We start from the raw sequence: 18,666 nt of genomic DNA, 5'->3' as shown, positions 1-18,666 counted from the left end.
CCAGATAAACTCTAAGGTGCATTCAGGCAAAAGGAATTACAGGGGGAAGGAGGATGACATAAGCAGGGTTACTAAGAGCTAGTGTGGGAGTTCTGCCCCATGGTGTTCTCAGTCCCTCCCTGAGACCTCATTTCCCTTCCTCTTCTTATGCAATCCCGGCAAGGGAGGCTTCTCCTGCAACCAAACCGTTGCAAATAGCCACAGAGCCAGAAGGGTGCTGTGCAGTCCTGAACCCTGCTCTGCTCCCTGGCTGCTCCTGCAGAGGAGGAAAAGCCTTCCTCTTGCTCACAAACCCTCTCCTTTGTGGCTGACAGGGAGCAGATGCTTTAGGAATTCACAAATCTCAGTGGTATCACAGAACCATAGAATCAGGCAGGTTGGAAGAGAGCTCCAAGCTCAGCCAGCCCAGCCTAGCACCCAGCCCTGCCCAACCAACCAGACCATGGCACTAAGTGCCCCAGCCAGGCTTGGCTGCAACACCTCCAGCCACAGCCTCTCCACCACCTCCCTGGGCAGCCCATTCCAGTGCCAATCACTCTCTCTGCCAGCAACTTCCTAACAACATCCAGCCTAGACCTGCCCTGCCACAGCTTCAGACTCTGTCCCCTTCTTCTCTTGCTGGCTGCCTGGCAGCAGAGCCCAACCCCACCTGGCTACAGCCTCCCTGCAGGCAGCTGCAGGCAGCAATGAGCTCTGCCCTGAGCCTCCTCTGCTGCAGGCTGCACCCCCCCAGCTCCCTCAGCCTCTCCTCACAGGGCTCTGCTCCAGGCCCCTCCCCAGCCTTACTGCCCTGCTTCTCCCTTGTCCTGCTGCCCACCTGGGCACTGCTGCCTCAGCTTCAGCTCCTCTCTCCCAGCACCCCCAGGGCCCTCTCTGCCTGGCTGCTCTGAGCCACTCTGGCCCCAGCCTCTAGTGCTGCTTGGGGTTGTTGTGGCTAAAGTGCAGAACCCTGCCCTTGGCCTTGTTCAGTCTCATCCCCTTGGCCTCTGCCCACCCATCCAGCCTGGCCAGGTCCCTCTGCAGGGCTCTGCTACCCTCCCACAGCTCCACAGCTGCTCCTAGCTTGGTGCTATCTGCAGAGTCACTGCTGCTGGACTCAATTCCCTGCTCCAGATCATCAATGAAGCTGTTGAACAGGACTGTGCCCAGCACTGATCCCTGGGGCACACCAGCAGGAACTAATTTATATTTCACATCTCCAGCCATGGGGCCTCAACCACCTCCCTGGGCAACCCACTCCAGCCTCTCACCACTCTCCTGTTCAACAACTTCCTCCTCACCTCCAGCCTCACTCTCCCCACCTCCACCTTTGCTCCATTCCCCCCACTCCTGACACTCCCTCACACCCTCCAAAGTCCCTCCTCAGCTTTTTTGGAGCCCCCTTCAGATGCTGCAAGGCCACAAGAAGGTCCCCTGGGAGCCTCCTCTGCTGCAGCCTGCACAGCCCCAACTCTTTCAGGCTGTGCTCACAGCAGAGCTGCTGCAGCCCTCTCAGCATCCTTTCACCACCATCTCCACTTTCCCACCACACCTGTCCCTTCCCCACACCACCTTTTCCCCCATTTTCACAGAACCACAGACACAGGCAGGCTGGCAAAGCCTCTCAACATCACTAAGTCCATCCTCTAGCTCCACTTTGCAAGGCTTATGTTAGACCACAGCCCCAAGTACCACATCCAAGCCATCCTGAAACACACCCAGGCTGGGTGACTCCAGCACCTCCCTGGGCAGCTCACTCCAGTCCCTGGCTGCTCTCTCAGTGATAAACTTTCTTCTAATGTCCAATCTAAACCTGCCCAGTCTCAGCTTGAGGCCATTCCCCCTTGTTCTGTCCCCAGTTACCTGTGAGAAAAGCTCAGCACCAATCTCTCCATGACCTTCCTTCAGGTAGCTGTAGGCAGCAATGAGGTCTTCTCTCTTCCAGGCTATGCAGGCCCAGCTCCCAAAGCCCCCAGCCCCTGGATTTTATTGGAGTCTCCTCCCCACCCCAGGTGTGACCACTTTGCCCTCCCTGCCCACCCACCCTTTAAATCCCCCCCCAGGGAGGGCAGAGCCCTAAGCTGTGTCCTTGGGTGGAGAGATCCTCCTCTGGTCACTGGTGAGTCCCCAGGGTGTGCAGCTGGTGAATGGTGAAGGGCATTAAAGGCTGGGGGGCCTGTTGGGCCCCCCAGTTTAGGTAGCTTGTGGTCTTGATGGTCACTCTAACATCACCCAGGGTTGCTGGTTGGGTTTCCTTCCTGAGGCTGAGCTCCTTTGTGTTTTCCTGCTGCCTTCTGCTCACTTGTGTAGCAGTTCCAAAGGGCAGGAATGGAGCTGTGAGAGGTTTTGAGAGGCACTGAATTGGCCTGCAGGAAATGTGTGAGAGCCTCTAACAAGCAAGACTGAAGCAAAACTCGAAGCTCAGCACCAAGAATGTTAGGGGTTGCAGGGGACCATCAAGCTTACCCTTGGATGTCTCTAGGGATGGGATCTCCTCCACCTCTCTGGGCTACCTCTTCCAGTGTTACACTACCCTCCTTGTGAAGAGCTCCCTCCTTACAGCCAGCCTAAACCTGCCCTGCTCTAGTGTCAAGCTGTTGTCTTCCATCTTACTGCTAGAATCACAGAGTCAGGCAGGGTTTGCAGGGACCACAAGGATCAGACACTTCCAACTCCCCTGCCCTGGGCAGGGACACCCCACCGTGGAGCAGGCTGCCCACAGCCTCAGCCAGCTTGTTTCAAGCACTCCTCAGCCTCCCTGGAAGCCTCCTTCAGACATTGTTACTGCAGAGTGTCCCTAGAGCCTTCTCTTCTCCAGGCTGTGCAGCCCCAGCTCTCTCAGCCTGTCTTTGCAGGAGAGGTGTTCCAGCCCTCTGATCATAGAATCAGCCAGGTTGGCAGAGAGCTCCAAGCTCAGCCAGCCCAACCTAGCACCCAGCCCTGCCCAACCAACCAGACCATGGCACTAAGTGCCCCAGCCAGGCTTGGCTGAAACACCTCCAGCCACAGCCACTCCACCACCTCCCTAGGCAGCCCATTCCAATGGCTAAGGCCAGGCTGGATGAGGCTCTGGAGGTGTGAGGTGTCCCTGCCCATGGCAGGGGGGGGTGGGACTGGATGATCTTTGTGGTCCTTCCAAGCCTGTCTGTTTCTATGATTCCCTTCCCCCCTCCTTCTTCTGCTTTCTCAGTTCCAGGCAAAGTGACTCTTAGCAATTCCCTCCCCCCCTTTCTTTTAATTTGGAAGACAAAATTCTCCTCTGCACTGGGGCCTGGTAAGCAAGTTTCCAGCCCAAAGCACAAAATCATTGCTAAGATGCAGTTAGCCTTTAAGCAGCCCAATTTCAGACCAAAACCCATTGACTTGGGGTGCTTTTGTTCATCACTTGGAGAAGATTAAGCACCATATACCAGAGAATGGAGACAACAGGAGGCCAAATACTGGGGAGGGGGGAGGGGAATCTTTCATCTGGTGTAATTGCTTGCCAGGGGATGCAAGGGGTGTCCTTGCTGCATGATACATTTAAAGTTAGATTAGGACAAGAATGAAATACCTGGGCTGGCTCAGCAGCAGTGTGGGCAGCAGGACAAGGGAGGTTCTTGTGCCCCTGTGGCTCAGCACTGCTCAGACCACAGCTTGTGAGTGCTGTGTCCAGCTCTGGGCTGCTCAATTGCAGAGAGCTGTTGAGGTGCTGGAAGGTGTTTGGAGCAGGACAGCAAGGCTGGGGAGGGGCCTGGAGCACAGCCCTGTGAGGAGAGGCTGAGGGAGCTGGGGGGGTGCAGCCTGCAGCAGAGGAGGCTCAGGGCAGAGCTGATTGCTGCCTGCAGCTGCCTGCAGGGAGGCTGTAGCCAGGTGGGGTTGGGCTCTGCTGCCAGGCAAGCAGCAGGAGAAGAAGGGGACAGAGTCTGAAGCTGTGCCAGGGCAGGTCTGGGCTGGATGTTGTTAGGAAGTTGCTGGCAGAGAGAGTGATTGGCATTGGAATGGGCTGCCCAGGGAGGTGGTGGAGTGGCTGTGGCTGGAGGTGTTGCAGCCAAGCCTGGCTGGGGCACTTAGTGCCATGGTCTGGTTGGTTGGGCAGGGCTGGGTGCTAGGTTGGGCTGGCTGAGCTTGGAGATGTCTCCCAACCTGCCTGGCTCTCTGAGAGCATCTCCTGCCTGGTACCTGGGGCGTGCTTCTTGTCACCTTAATGAAAACACTCTGCAGCGAGCTCAGCGCAGCCTCCTCCCTTATCTCTCTGCTAATCACTCTCTCCCTCCTCTGAAGCTCCCTATAATGTCCATTGCTATGGTAACAGAGCATGGTATGTATCAGAGACAAGATGACATATGCATCTTTTCCTGCTTTAATAGCTGCTCTGTTTGGGCTGCAGCTTCCCCCTGGCTGCTGAGCTCCCCCGAGGACCTGCGCCTGCCGACTGCGCTGCGCCTCCGCGCTCAGCCCCTGCACCTCTGCTGCCCTGGAGCCTGCTGGGCTGTCACTCAGAGCAGCTCTGCACGGACCATCAATTGATGAGGTGCTCCTCTGAGGTTTAATTACATGTATTTTTTAAGCTGAGTGCCAGGGATCCAGATTGAGAGTAACAATGCTCATTGAGCTTGAAGTTTAATGACCCAGCAGCTAAATGCACCTAGAAACCTGGGAGTGACTCAGCTCTTGGCCAGGCAGGTCAGCATTAAAGTTTAACAAACAAAGCCAATGGTTTAGCTCAGCAAGCCTGCACCAGAGAACATTGATCCAGTGGCTGTTTGTTCATGCTCCAAACCCATCAATACCCAGAGGTCTGCTGAACCCAAGGACGGGGCCGGAGTGGAACAAGCGGAGAGCTGCCAGCAACGCTCCCGAGGTCTACGTCACCTTGCAAGGGGTCAGCTGCAGAGGAAGCTCCCAGCTGTAGTGGCAAAGGTAGGAGGTGGCTGCTCTTCTCCACCACAGAGTGGTGTGGGGAGGGTGGGGTTAGAATCATAGAATCCACCAGGTCAGAGGAGACCTCCAAGCTCAGACAGCCCAACCTAGCACCCAGCCCTGGCCAACCAACCAGACTATGGCATTAAGTGCCTCATCCAGTCTCATCTTGAACACCTAATTCCATGAATCATGGAATCACAGACTAGGATCATGGAATTGCTTTGGTTGGAAGAGACCTTTTAAGTTCATCAGGTCCAGCTGTTAACCTGACACTGCCACTTCACTGCTACATCCTGGTCCTCAGCACCACATCAACACAAGCCAGTGGCATCCTGGCTGGGATTACAGGCCAGGAGGATGCTGAGAGGGCTGCAGCAGCTCTGCTGTGAGCACAGACTGAAAGAGTTGGGGCTGTGCAGGCTGGAGCAGAGGAGGCTCCCAGGGGACCTTCTTATAAATAGAATCATGGAATCAGGCAGGTTGGAAGAGAGCTCCAAGCTCAGACAGTCCAACCTAGCACCCAGCCCTGGCCAATCAAACCAGACCATGGCACTGAGAGCCCCAGCCAGGCTTTGCTTGATCCTGTGTTATGCTGTGATCTGATGTGATCTCCTCCCACCCACTCTTTCCATGGCTTCACCTTCCCAGGCCAGCCCTGCTCTTAGCACTGTGCCATTCAGTCCCATCAAACCCAGTCTCTTTCTGTCTCACTTTGCTGATGCTTCCCAATACCCTGGGAAGGTTTTTCTTGCCCTTGGACATTTCCTCCTGCTTTCTTTTGTGCTTTCATTTCCACTCTGCCATAGTCTTGGGCTCTGTTTGCCTTTCCCCTCTCATGCTCTTGTTTTATTTGCCCAGCTTCTCCTTGTTTTCTTAGGCCTCTCAAGAAGTTCCCTCCTGTGCTCTCTATTGCTTCCTTAAATATTTCCCATCTGCTATCTTCTGAGATTCCTTCACCATTTCAAATTAAAGGCCTGAAGCCCTCTCCAAGCATTACAGAATGTGTGGAAGGGATCTCAAGGATCATCCAGCTCCAACCTCCCTGCCATGGGCAGGGACAGCTCACACTAGAGCAGGTTGCTGAGAGCCACATGCAGCCTGGCCTTAAAGACCTCCAGGGATGAGGCTTCTACCACCTCCCTGGGCAACCTGTGCCAGTGTCTCACCACCCTCCTTAGGAGGAAGTTGCTGGCAGAGAGAGTGATTGGCATTGGAATTGGCTGCCCAGGGAGGTGGTGGAGTGGCTGTGGCTGGAGGTGTTGCAGCCAAGCCTGGCTGGGGCACTTAGTGCCATGGTCTGGTTGGTTGGGCAGGGCTGGGTGCTAGGTTGTGCTGGCTGAGCTTGGAGCTCTCTGCCAACCTGCTTGATTCTGTGATCCATCCCCTGATAATGAGAACATTTATCCATGTGATGACTCTGTAGAACTGTTGAGTTTAAGAGAGGCCTTTGAGATCCTCAAGCCCAACTGCTTGCCTGCAGCACTCAGTCCCACCACGACTGCTAAGCTGCTGTCACTGCACCGTGTCTCCTCTGAACCCATTCCAGCACACCCAGCTCTTCCTTCCAAATGCCTCCTCTGCCTCTCTAAGAGTTGCCCTTTAACCTCTGCAGGACCCAGCTTAGCTCCAGCATCTCCCTCCCCCGGCTGGGGCCAGCATTCATGATCCTTGCTGCCCTTGGGCTGGAAGGGAGCACAAGGAGCAGCCAGTGCCAACCCCCTGCCATACCCAGGGACACCCTACCCTAGAGCAGGCTGCACACAGCCTCAGCCAGCCTGGCCTCAAACACCTCCAGCCATGGGGCCTCAACCACCTCCCTGGGCAACCCACTCCAGCCTCTCACCACTCTCCTGCTCAACAACTTCTTCTTCCCCTCCAGCCTCACTCTCCCCACCTCCACCTTTGCTCTATTCCCCCCACTCCTGCCACTCCCTCACATCCTCCAAAGTCCCTCCCCAGCTTTTTTGGAGCCCCCTTCAGATGCTGGAAGACCACAAGAAGGTCCCCTGGGAGCCTCCTCTGCTGCAGCCTGCACAGCCCCAACTCTTTCAGGCTGTGCTCACAGCAGAGCTGCTGCAGCCTCTCAGCATCCTCCTGGCCCTGCTCTGGACACTCTCCAGCATCTCCACATCCTTCTTGCAAGAGGGACTCCAGAGCTGGATGCAGTTTAACCCCTCCTAGTTCCACAGGGCTCAGCCTGTTCTTCTGCTTATGAGTTCTGCTTTCATCTTCCATCTCCCATCCTCACCTTCACTCCATCTGGGGCCTCGTTTCAGGCACCCCTACTGATAGAATTTATGTGTTCCCTTCCCTCCTGGTGCAGAGCAGCAAATCACAGCTGGGCAGAGATCACTGCAGGCTGCAGTAAATACTGCTGTGATGATCTTTTCAGGCATGAGGTCCCTGTGGTTGCCAGAAGTCCTCATGCCTTTTGCACACATCAGGAGGCAACATTGCTCATCTGGAGGGGAAAGAAGAAAGTAGCAGAATACCCAAAGCATTTCTGCCTCCAGTGTTTTTCTCTGCTTTGCATATGTGGATGAAGAGCTCAGTCCTGCTGCCCTGCTCTAGGGTGAGAGGGAGGTCCAGGAGCCCATCTCACAAGCTGTGTGCTGTGTTTCACCATGCTCTGATCTTCACCACCATTTCTGTGATGAGGTGGATGTAGGTTTCTTAGAACCAAGCAGGTTGGCAGAGAGCTCCAAGATCACCCAGCCCAGCCTAGCACCCAGCCCTGCCCAACCAACCAGACCATGGCACTAAGTGCCCCAGCCAGGCTTGGCTGCAACACCTCCAGCCACGGCCACTCCACCACCTCCCTGGGCAGCCCATTCCAATGCCAATCACTCTCTCTGCCAGCAACTTCCTCCTGACATCCAGCCTAGACCTTCCCTAGCCCAAGAAGTTTGAGAGCCCAGAAGTTGCCTTTCCCTTGTCCCTCCTGCAACCAGAGCTGTTAATCTGCACAAACTGCAACCCTTCCTCTAATTCCTTCCAGCCCTTGGGCCAGGTTTGCAGCGAGGCAGATGGAGGCCAGACTGAGAAGCAGGGGATCAGCTTTCTCACAGCCACAGAGCTGAAACACTGGAGAAGCACTAAACATTGCCCTTCTCGACTTCCCCTGGCCCAAGGAGTTCCCATGCCTGGAGGAGAGCTTCTGACCAGCACCCAGGATGCTGCTGCGTTTCCTCACGCCTTGTGAAAGCACTTCAGAGGGAGGCATAAAAGCTCAGCAGCGACTCAACAACTCCCTTTGCCTCCCACCCTCCCCACCCCCCAGATGCTTACACAATTGAAGATGCAATTGCACCTCTGGGCTGAGCTGCAGCCGAGCTCCTCAGAGGCCCCTGCAATCCAACTGGCAGAGGATGGGGCTCCGGCAGGGCTTAGTCAGCCCCTGCTTGCGCAACGCTTTGGCAAGCGGAGCTGCTGCGCAGCACTGAGTCATGCAGCTGTGGCGGTGGAAAAGTGGAGTCTGTGGAGGCTCAGAATCCAGCTGGATTCGGGGGGCGGGGGGGGGAAGCCACTGGGGTCTGTGGGGTGAGTGTGGAGTTGGTGTTGGGAGCAGTGACTCCGGATGGAGCGCCGGAGACCTGAGCGCTGCAGGCTGCTGCGGGGCAAGGGGAGCTTGGAGGCTGGGACAGGCAGAGTCCAGTGACAGACATTGCACTTCAGAGGCAGAATCACAGAACCATTTTGGTTGGAAAGGACCTTTAAGGTCCTGGAGTCCAATCATTATCTAACTACCAAGTTTGGTGGCAAATGATGTCCCCCAGCACCACAGCTCTGCACCTTTTAAAGGCTTCCATGGGGGGAGATTCAGTCACACCCCTGGGGAGCCTGTGCCAGTGCTTGAGAACCCTTTCAGTGAAGAAGTTTCTCCCAGTCTCCAGCCTAAACCTCCCCTGGTGTAACCTGAGGCCATTCCCTCTTGTCCTATGACTTGTTGCTAGGGGGAGCAGAACAACCCCTACTTGACAGCACCTCAACAGCTCTCTTGAATTGAGGGGCTCACAGCTGGACACAGCACTGCAGGGGTGGCCTGAGCAGTGCTGAGCACAGGGGCACAAGAACCTCCCTTGTCCTGCTGCCCACACTGCTCCTGAGCCAGCCCAGGATGCCATTGGCTCTGCTGCCCACCTGGGCACTGCTGCCTCAGCTTCAGCTCCTCTCTCCCAGCACCCCCAGGGCCCTCTCTGCCTGCCTGCTCTCAGCCACTCTGGCCCCAGCCTGTAGTGCTGCTTGGGGTTGCTGTGGCCAAAGTGCAGAACCCTTGGAGAGATCTAAAAGCTGTGTAGATGTGGTGCTGAGGGACATGGCTGCATGGTGGACTTGGCAGTGCTGAATTAACAGCTGGACTTGATGACCTCAGAGGTCTTTTCCATCCAAAACAATTCTATGCTTGAAGGCAGTGGAACATCTCTGTTAGGAGGAGAGGCTGAGGGAGTTGGGGCTGTGCTGCTGGGAGAGGAGGAGACTGAGAGGAGACCTCAGACATGTTCATAGAGATGTAAAGATGCCAGGAGGCTGCAGCCAGGCTCTGCTGGGTGATGCCCAACACCAGGCCAAGGGGCACTGGGTGGAAGCTGAGGCAGAGGAAGTTCCATGGAAACATAGGGGAGGAATTTTTACCCTCTGAGGGTGCCAGAGCCCTGGCACAGGCTGCACAGGGGGGCTGTGGAGTCTCCCTCTCTGGAGATATTCAAACCCTGCCTGGATGTGTTCCTGTGTGAGCTGCTCTGGGTGCTGCTGCTGTGGCAGGGGGTGGGACTGGCTGAGCTTCCAAGGTCCTTTCCAGCCTCTGACCTTCTATGATTCTGTCTTTTCCAGTTTTTCCAGAGGACCTGAACTTCTTATGCCAGAAGCCACTGGATCTGAATCTGTCTTTGAGGAGACCACAAGGTGTGTCCTGCTGCTTTTCTGCCAGTTAGTTATCCACTTCTGTTTCTTTCCTCCCAGATCTCTCTCTCTCTCTGTAATTTCCTTTGAGAGAGAGAAAGGAAAGCCAACAGGGGAGAAAGAGGCAGAGGAGAGCAGGCTCTTCTGTTAAACCCTGCTTGCTTTCTCTGTCTCACTGTGGCACTGTCAGCAGATCCAAGCAAACCTCCATCTGCAATCCCAATTTGGGTCGTTCCTTCCCGGTCTGCAGGGAGTGGTCTCTGTTAGCCAAACGATTGTTCTGGGGAGAACAAAAAAGCCTTGCAGCTGGAACCAGGAGCTTGCCTGGTGCAGACAATAACGCCGTGGGAAGGCACTGAGAAAGGCAAGGAAGAGATCTCTTTGCTTTGCCAGGCTCAGAAGTCTCCCTGCTTGCTTTCTCCCCTCCTTCCCCTGCAGATCAAACCCTGCAGAATGAGCCCAGCTGCTGGCACGGAATGAAAAGGGCAACGTGGAAGGAAAAGTCTACCTGAAATAGCAGCACTGCCTGCAGCCAGAGGGGAAGGTAGGCAGCCTGCAGCTCACAGCCCTGCTGGCAAGGCTGTGAAAGGACTCCAAACAGAAAGCATGGAGCAAAGGCCTCCCTCTGTCCCCCTGCAGATCTCGGGGCTGCTTCCTCTGGCGTGGACTAAACACTGCTTCACAGAGGGGCTCCTTAGGCAGTGTCCAGTTCTGGCCCCCACTTCAGGAGGGGCAGAGAACTGTTTGAGCAAAGCCACAGAGATGCTGAAGGGAATGGAAGAGCTCTGTTAGGAGAGCCTGAGGGGGCTGGGGCTGTGCTGCTGGGAGAGGAGACTGAGAGGGGACCTCAGTGATGTTGATAAAGGTATGCAGGTGAGTGCCAGGATGTGCAGCCAGGCTCTGCTGCCCAGTGCCAGGCCAAGGGGCACTGGTGGATGCTGAGGCTTAGAAGGTTCCATGGAAACAGGAGGATTATCTCCACAGTGAGGGTGACAGAGCCCTGGCACAGGCTGCCCAGGGGGGCTGTGGAGTCTCCCTCTCTTGAGATACTCAAACTCTGCCTGGATGTGATCTGTGTGATCTGCTCTGGGTGATCCTGCTCTGCAGGGGGGTTGGACTGGCTGAGCTTTGGAGCTCCCTTCCAGCCCCTGACACTCTGTGACTGGAACAGGCTGTCCAGGAAGGTGATGGAGTCACCACTCCTGGAGGTGTTGAATAGATGTGTGGATGTGGTGCTGAGGGAAAGGGCCAAAGAAGGGCAGCAAGGCTGGGGAGGGGCCTGGAGCACAGCCCTGTGAGGAGAGGCTGAGGGAGCTGGGGGTGTGCAGCCTGCAGCAGAGGAGGCTCAGGGCAGAGCTGATTGCTGCCTGCAGCTGCCTGCAGGGAGGCTGTAGCCAGGTGGGGTTGGGCTCTGCTGCCAGGCAAGCAGCAAGAGAAGAAGGGGACAGAGTCTGAAGCTGTGGCAGGGGAGGTCCAGGCTGGATGTAAGGAGGCAGTTCCTGGCAGAGAGAGTGATTGGCATTGGAATGGGCTGCCCAGGGAGGTGGTGGAGTGGCCGTGGCTGGAGGTGTTGCAGCCAAGCCTGGCTGGGGCACTTAGTGCCATGGTCTGGTTGGTTGGGCAGGGCTGGGTGCTAGGTTGTGCTGGCTGAGCCTGGAGCTCTCTTCCAACCTGCTTGATTCCATGATCCATCCCCTGATAATGAGAACATTTATCCATGTGATGACTCTGTAGAACTGTTGAGGTTGAGAGAGGCCTTTGAGATCCTCAAGCCCAACTGCTTGCCTGCAGCACTCAGTCCCACCACAACTGCTAAGCTGCTGTCACTGCACCGTGTCACAGAGTGACATAATCTCTGAGGCTGGAGCAGACCTCTGAGCTCATGTGTCCAGCCTGTAAGCTAACACCATGGCATCAGCTGCACTAAGTGCCACATCCAGTCTTTTCTTAAAGGCCTCCAGGGATGGTGGTCCCTCAGCATCCAAAGAGCACATCACAAACCCTTCTGCTCCTCTTCCTTGATGACATCCATGGGAGGAGAGCTTTGCATTCTGCCTGGCTCAGAGTGGAGCAGCAGAGGCAGGGCCTAGGCTTGGAGTCAAGGTCAGATAGTCCTGCTTTTACATAAGCCTGATGTTCTCTCTTTATTCTCCTTGCTCCTTCCCACCCATCAGAGGACACTGTGATAGTACAGCTCCTGTTAATTATTCATCACAGCCTCTATTTGCTTGGGCAGCAGTTTCCATCTCCAACCTGCCCCATCCAGCCTGCCTGGGTTGTAAATTAGCAAGAGATGAGGCAACACCACTGAATGGTGGCCACCAGGAGCTGACCTCCTCTTGCCTCCTTATGTAAGCAGTTTGAGGATGCCATTGCAGTGCCTCAAAGCTTGCATGACCTTTGCTTCTTGGCTGTGCCTCAGTGGTGCTCAGCTGAGCCATCATCCTGTCCCAGGCGGGTACATAAGGGCTGGTTCTGCAGTATGGCTGTCAGATGAGTGACATCAAACCCAGGCCTCTTAGGCAATGATTAAAGAGTGACCTCAGGCCTTGCAAGTCATGGAACTGTACAGTCACCTGGTGGGAAAAGAGCTTCAGAATGCTACCACAACAACACCTGCAGTGCTGTGTCCAGTTCTGGGCTCCTGAATTGCAGAGAGATGTTGAGGTGCTGGAAGGTGCTTGGAGCAGGGCAGCAAGGCTGGGGAGGGGCCTGGAGCAGAGCCCTGTGAGGAGAGGCTGAGGGAGCTGGGGGGGTGCAGCCTGCAGCAGAGGAGGCTCAGGGCAGAGCTGATTGCTGCCTGCAGCTGCCTGCAGGGAGGCTGTAGCCAGGTGGGGTTGGGCTCTGCTGCCAGGCAAGCAACAAGAGAAGAAGGGGACAGAGTCTGAAGCTGTGGCAGGGCAGGTCTAGGCTGGATGTTGTTAGGAAGTTCCTTGCAGAGAGAGTGATTGGCATTGGAATGGGCTGCCCAGGGAGGTGGTGGAGTGGCCATGGCTGGAGGTGTTGCAGCCAAGCCTGGCTGGGGCACTTAGTGCCATGGTGTGGTTGGTTGGGCAGGGCTGGGTACCAGGTTGGGCTGGCTGAGCTTGGAGCTCTCTGCCAACCTTGTTTCTCTTTTCCCTTCCCTTCCCTTCCCTTCCCTTCCCTTCCCTTCCCTTCCCTTCCCTTCCCTTCCCTTCCCTTCCCTTCCCTTCCCTTCCCTTCCCTTCCCTTCCCTTCCCTTCCCTTCCCTTCCCTTCCCTTCCCTTCCCTTCCCTTCCCTTCCCACCCCACATATAACCCCTCCACCCTCATGCCCTTGGATGAGCTGTGGTTCCAAAGTCACTGAGGGCTGAAACACCTATGGAGAAGGGATGGGAAAGTTGGGGTTGTTCATCCTGGAGAAGTGAAGGCTCCAGGGAGACAGCAGAGGGGGTGGCTGCATTGCTCTCTGCCCTCCCAGGACAGCCACCTCTGGTCCTGCAGTCCCCCTTGCTGTCTGCAGAAGGTTCCAGGGGAAGTTCCCTCTCTGTGCTCAGCTGGGCTTGCTGCCAGCTACAGCCAGCCCCTCTGGGCTCATCTAAGAGACCTTGCACTACATTTTCCACTACACTTATCAGCTCTTGGCTGGCGTCCACAGAGTGTTTGTGCAGCAATTACCTCGCTCGGCCAAACAGTTCCACTGCCTCATTGTCTTCTCTCTCAGGAAGCTGTTCCTAAGAGCCAGATAAATTTAATCTCCCCTGCCCTGCCCCATGAGCCATGGCCAGCCTGGGCAGCCCTTCCCCCTGTGCCTGTGGTCCTACATCAGAGTCATGGAACCACAGCATCCAGCAGGCTGGAAGAGAGCTCCAGACTCAGCCAGCCCAACCTAGCACCCAGCCCTGCCCAACCAACCAGACCATGGCACTAAGTGCCCCAGCCAGGCTTGGCTGCAACACCTCCAGCCACAGCCACTCCACCACCTCCCTGGGCAGCCCATTCCAATGCCAATCACTCTCTCTGCCAACAGCTTCCTCCTCACATCCAGTCTAGACCTGCCCTGGTGCCACTTACCTGAAGGGAGGTTGTAGCCAGGTGAGGGTTGGGCTCTTCTCCTCCCAGCAGCAGAGCAAGGGGCCAGAGTCTCAACACCTCCAGCCATGGGGCCTCAACCACCTCCCTGGGCAACCCAGTCCAGCCTCTCACCACTCTCCTGCTCAACAACTTCCTCCTCACCTCCAGCCTCACTCTCCCCACCTCCACCTTTGCTCCATTCCCCCCACTCCTGACACTCCCTCACACCCTCAAAAGTCCCTCCCCAGCTTTTCTGGAGCCCCCTTCAGATGCTGGCAGGCCACAAGAAGGTCCCCTGGGAGCCTCCTCTGCTCCAGCCTGCACAGCCCCAACTCTTTCAGGCTGTGCTCACAGCAGAGCTGCTGCAGCCTCTCAGCATCCTCCTGGCCCTGCTCTGGACACTCTCCAGCATCTCCACATCCTTCTTGCAAGAGGGACTCCAGAGCTGGATGCAGGACTCCAGGTGGGGTCTCAGACACCTTTAGAGATCCCATCCTGAGTTGTGCCTCAGCAGAGCAGCAGCAGGGGCACAGTATGGCATCAGCCAAGGCTATCAGTGGCCTTGGAACTGGCTGAGAGACCCTTTCTGTTCCCTTTCCATCCTGTCTGCTCCAGTGTGTCCTCCCAACTGTGTCCTGTGCCAGCAGCCCATGATTCTGAGTCCACATACCCACGTGTAGTGAGGCAGCTCCATGTCAGCTCCCTCACCTTCTCTGCACTGATTTCTCCACCAGCTCTTTTCCAAGAGGTTTCTAATGACTCTTTTCCAGCTCACAGCCATATGGAAGTGGCCCAGCAGGGCCTCGTGGTGGGAGCGAGTGGGAGGAGGAAGGGTTGTGTCTGAGCTCAGAGCATTGCACCATCCTGGCTGAACCTGTTTCCCAAATGGGTTGCATCCTGCTGGGCATTTAACACCTCCGTGCTGGCACACCCCCGTGCCTCTCACGTCTGTGCTGTGCCCAAACCCTGCTGGGAGGAGGGTTTGCCTTCTCTCTGAGAAAGTTTGCAGCTGGTGGGGGGCAGCTGAGCTCTCCCAGTGCACCTCCTCTCCTCCTTGAGCCTACACAAGCCATGTGTCTGCTTTAGCGCTCTGAAGGCTTCCACAGAGGCTTTCACCCTGACCCTGATCACCAGAGGCTCCTTGCAGACACGCAGCTGGTGTCTGCTGACTGCTGTGTCTGCAGCTGAGGGGACTTTGCCCCCACTTTGCCTGGCAGGTTGCCATTTGCTCTCCAAGCATTTGGCTCAGGGCTGTCACCCCTGTTTGTGCAGGGCCAAAAGCTTCAGTTTGTGCTGGGAAGTTCTGTCCTCCTGCAATAAAGATGCTCCATAGGATCACAGAGCCAGGCAGGCTGGAAAGGACCTCACAGATCATCCAGTCCAACCCAGCACCCAACGTTATCTAACCAGCTAAACCAAGGCACCAAGTGTCTCATCCAGTCTCATCCAGGGATGGGCACTCCAGCACCTCCCTGGGCAGCCCATTCCAATGCCAATCACTCTCTCTGTCCAGCAGATCCAGGGAGGTTCTCCTGCCCCTCTGCTCTGCCCTGCTGAGACTTCATCTTGAGCACTGCCTTCAGTTTGGGGCTCCCCAGTTGCAGAGGGACAGGGATCTGCTGGAGAGGGTCCAGCAGAGGGCCAGGAGGATGAGGAGGGGACTGGAGGGCACTGCCTGGTGAGGAGAGGCTGAGGGCCCTGGGGCTGCTTAGTCTGGAGAAGAGAAGACTGAGAGGGGATTGAATCAATGTCTGTAACTATCTGAGGGCTGGGGGTCAGGAGGGGGGGACAGGCTCTGCTCACTGCTCCCTGGCACAGGACAAGCAGCAGTGGATGGAAGCTGCAGCACAGGAGGTTCCAGCTCAGCACAAGGGGGAACTTCTTGCCTGGAAGGGTCCCAGAGCCCTGGCACAGGCTGCCCAGAGAGGCTGTGCAGTCTCCTGCTCTGAAGACATTCAAGACCCATCTGGATGTGTCCCTGTGTGACCTGAGCTAGGCTCTGTGGTCAAGCTCTGGCAGGGGGGTTGGACTCAATGACCTCTGCAGGTCCTTCCCACCCCCTAACATCCTGTGGTTAGACTTTTGTAGCAAAGCTGTTCCCAGCAACAGGCACACACAAAAGAATGCCCCTGACTTTCCCCTGATGGGCAGAAATTCAGCAACCCAAACGCTGCCCCTTTTAAGAGCCCTTTGAAGTCAAAGGCTGAGGTTTTGTGGTTGTTTTTGTTCCTGAAGCTCTCTGTGACTGCTGACATCTGCTGCACATATGGCTTCAGGGTGATTAGACTGCCAATCTGTTGGGCTGTTTTCCCTCCCTCTTTTTGTCTTCCCCCTTTTGCCTTGACAAAGTACCTACTCACCAGGCACACATCCACCAGGAAAGGGCCTTTAATAGCATTCCCAGGAATAAATACCCTGCAGATGCCTTAAATACTAATCATAGAATCATAAAATCAAGCAGGTTGGAGGAGAGCTCCAAGCTCATCCAGCCCAACCTACCGTTGGTGACTCCAGCACCTCCCCTGGGCAGCCCACTCCAGTGCCAGTCCCTCTCTCAGTCTGTGTCTGTCCTGTCTTTGGGCACAACCAAAAAGACTCTGGCCCTGTCCTCAACCTCCACCTTTTGGATACTGACAATCATTGAGAAGGAGTCCCTCTGCCTTCTTCAAGCTAAACAGCCCCAGATCCCTCAGCCTTTCCCTTTGGGAGAGATGCTCCAGAACCCCCTCAGCATCTTTGTAGCCTCCACTGGACCCTCTCAAGTAGAATCATAGAATCACAGAATCAGGCAGGCTGGAAGAGACCTCCAAGATTATCCAGCCCAACCTAGCACCCAGCCCTGCCCAACCAACCAGACCATGGCACTAAGTGCCCCAGCCAGGCTTGGCTGCAACACCTCCAGCCACGGCCACTCCACCACCTCCCTGGGCAGCCCATTCCAATGCCAATCACTCTCTCTGACAACAACTTCCTCCTCACATCCAGCCTAGACCTCCCCTGGCACAGCTTCAGACTCTGTCCCCTTCTTCTCTTGCTGCTTGCCTGGCAGCAGAGCCCAACCCCACCTGGCTACAGCCTCCCTTAAGGTAGTTGTAGACAGGAATGAGTAGTTCCTTGTTTATCCTGAGCTAGAGATCCCAGAACTGGACACACTGTAATGGTGTAATATAATGGCCCTGTGAGGGAGCTGGGGGTGTGCAGCCTGCAGCAGAGGAGGCTCAGGGCAGAGCTCATTGCTGCCTGCAGCTGCCTGCAGGGAGGCTGTAGCCAGGTGGGGTTGGGCTCTGCTGCCAGGCAAGCAGCAAGAGAAGAAGGGGACAGAGTCTGAAGCTGTGGCAGGGCAGGTCTAGGCTGGATGTTGTTAGGAAGTTGCTGGCAGAGAGAGTGATTGGCATTGGAATGGGCTGCCCAGGGAGGTGGTGGAGTGGCTGTGGCTGGAGGTGTTGCAGCCAAGCCTGGCTGGGGCACTTAGAATAGAATGGAATGGAATAGAAATAGATTAGAATGAAGCAGGTTGGAAGAGACCTCCAAGACCATCATGGTCTGGTTGGTTGGGCAGGGCTGGATGCTAGGTTGGGCTGGCTGAGCTTGGAGCTCTCTCCCAGCCTGCCTGATGCTGTGATTCTATGAATCTTGTTGTATTTTCTCTGTTCTATTTAAGTGCCTTTCCCCTCTCCCCCCCCTTTTTTTTTTCCTCCTGGTAGTGAACTTTGCATTTACCTACAGAGATGAAAACTGTGGTGAACTTTCCTGACCCCCATTGCCTGCAGATGATAAAGTTCATGAGATACAAGATTAACCCCGGGGCCAGAGAAGCTTCTAGGCTGAAGTCAGCTGATAAAAGCAGAAAGGAAAACCACTGCTGGGCTCCCTTTGCCAAGATAAGAGTTCTCTATGGGTGAGTTTGCAAAAGGCTTGCAAAATACTTATGTAACAGGTTGAACAAAAGCCATCTGAGTTCGTGGACAGGCATGACAGGGGGAAGAAGAAGGTGCAGAGATGTAGGGAACAGTTTGAGTAGTTTATTAAGCTGCTTGATAACAAAGTGCTGACCTCACTCTCCAGCCTCTTGGGTAAGCAGGCTTTTGTGGAGGGAGGAAAGGAAACATAGGGTGATGGGGGCTGGAAGGGACCTCTGGGGTGTATCTAGAGCAAGCCTCCTGCTAAAGCAGGGTCACCCCGAGCAGGTTGTGTCATCATGGCAAGAGAAGGCTCCCAGGTGACCTTCTTGTGGCCCTCCAGGATCTGAGGGGGGCTACAAAAGAACTGGGGAGGGACTTTTATTGATTCTGCCAATATCTGAAGTGCAGGTGGCAAGAGGTGGTGGAGTCTCCATCCCTGGAGGTGTTGCAGCCAAGCCTGGCTGGGGCACTTAGTGCCATGGTCTGGTTGGTTGGGCAGGGCTGGGTGCTAGGTTGGGCAGGGGGAGCTTGGAGCTCTCTTCCAGCCTGCCTGATTCTGTGATCCTGTGACAAGATAGGATCAGATTTTTTCCAGTGGTGCTCAGTGATGGGGTAAGAGGTGAGCAGCATGAGCTGGAGTACAGAAAGTACCACACCAGCACCTGAAATTAAGGAAACACTTCTCTCCTTTGAGGACCCTGGACCAGGCTGCCCAGAGAGGTTGTGGAGCCTGCTTCTCTGGAGACTCCTGAATCCTACCTGCACATAGAATCATAGAAGCACAGACTCAGGCAGGGCTGGAAGGGAGCACAAGGAGCAGCCAGTTCCAGCCCCCTGCCATGCCCAGGGACACCCTACCCTAGAGCAGGCTGCACACAGCCTCAGCCAGCCTGGCCTCAAACACCTCCAGCCATGGGGCCTCAACCACCTCCCTGGGCAACCCAGT

At 55.8% G+C, this 18,666-nt stretch overlaps 1 protein-coding gene and 1 long non-coding RNA gene across 2 annotated transcripts in view; one reads left to right on the top strand and one right to left on the bottom strand.

Annotated features, from left to right (window-relative positions):
- TSKU (tsukushi, small leucine rich proteoglycan) overlaps positions 1-18,666 on the bottom strand; it is a 103,822-nt gene that overhangs the window by 24,358 nt on the left and 60,798 nt on the right. The gene's annotated exons all lie outside the window — the stretch shown is intronic.
- LOC135173352 (uncharacterized) lies at positions 4,334-8,230 on the top strand. Its single transcript, XR_010301294.1, has 2 exons — positions 4,334-4,881; positions 7,883-8,230. It is a non-coding gene; the product is annotated as an uncharacterized LOC135173352 (long non-coding RNA).

The sequence above is a fragment of the Pogoniulus pusillus genome, chromosome 3, assembly GCF_015220805.1.
Source record: "Pogoniulus pusillus isolate bPogPus1 chromosome 3, bPogPus1.pri, whole genome shotgun sequence".
NCBI classification, from domain to species: domain Eukaryota; kingdom Metazoa; phylum Chordata; class Aves; order Piciformes; family Lybiidae; genus Pogoniulus; species Pogoniulus pusillus.
Note: the sequence above shows the minus strand (reverse complement) of the source record. Positions and strands in the feature narration are given on the sequence as shown.